The following is a 562-nucleotide window of genomic DNA, read 5'->3' as shown; positions in this document are numbered from 1 at the left end:
CCCCACTCGCCGCCACCCCCCAGTTCGGCTCTCCTCGAATCGATGAATCAATGGAGGGCACCAACTCCTGGCAGCGGAGGGGGTTGGGGCGATGACCCAGGGCAGGAGGGAAGGAGGGACACAATTTCCCATGGCTATCCCACCCTAACCCCCACATCCCTGTGCACTATGGGTAATTTCCCATGGCTATCCCACCCTAACCCCCACATCCCTGTGCACTATGGGTAATTTCCCATGGCTATCCCACCCTAACCCCCACATCCCTGTGCACTATGGGTAATTTCCCATGGCTAACCCACCCTAACCCGCACATCCCTGGGCACTATGGGTAATTTCCCCCGTGGCCATCCCACCCTAACCCACACATCCCTGGGCACTATGGGTAATTTCCCCCGTGGCCATCCCACTCTAACCCACACATCCCTGGGCACTATGGGTAATTTCCCGTGGCCAATCCACCCTAACCCACACATCCCTGTGCACTATGGGTAGTTTCCCACGGCTAATGCACCCTAACCCACACATCCCTGGGCACTATGGGTAGTTTCCCATGGCTAACCCA

At 57.7% G+C, this 562-nt stretch overlaps 1 protein-coding gene across 1 annotated transcript in view; it reads left to right on the top strand.

The window, feature by feature from the left end:
- Positions 1-562, top strand: part of LOC125487501 — a 39,711-nt gene that overhangs the window by 28,265 nt on the left and 10,884 nt on the right. The gene's annotated exons all lie outside the window — the stretch shown is intronic.

The sequence above is a fragment of the Rhincodon typus genome, chromosome 42 (genome assembly GCF_021869965.1).
Source record: "Rhincodon typus isolate 14 chromosome 42, sRhiTyp1.1, whole genome shotgun sequence".
NCBI classification, from domain to species: Eukaryota; Metazoa; Chordata; class Chondrichthyes; order Orectolobiformes; family Rhincodontidae; genus Rhincodon; species Rhincodon typus.
The sequence above is the reverse complement of the archived record's forward strand: the minus strand, read 5'-3'. Positions and strand labels throughout refer to the sequence as shown.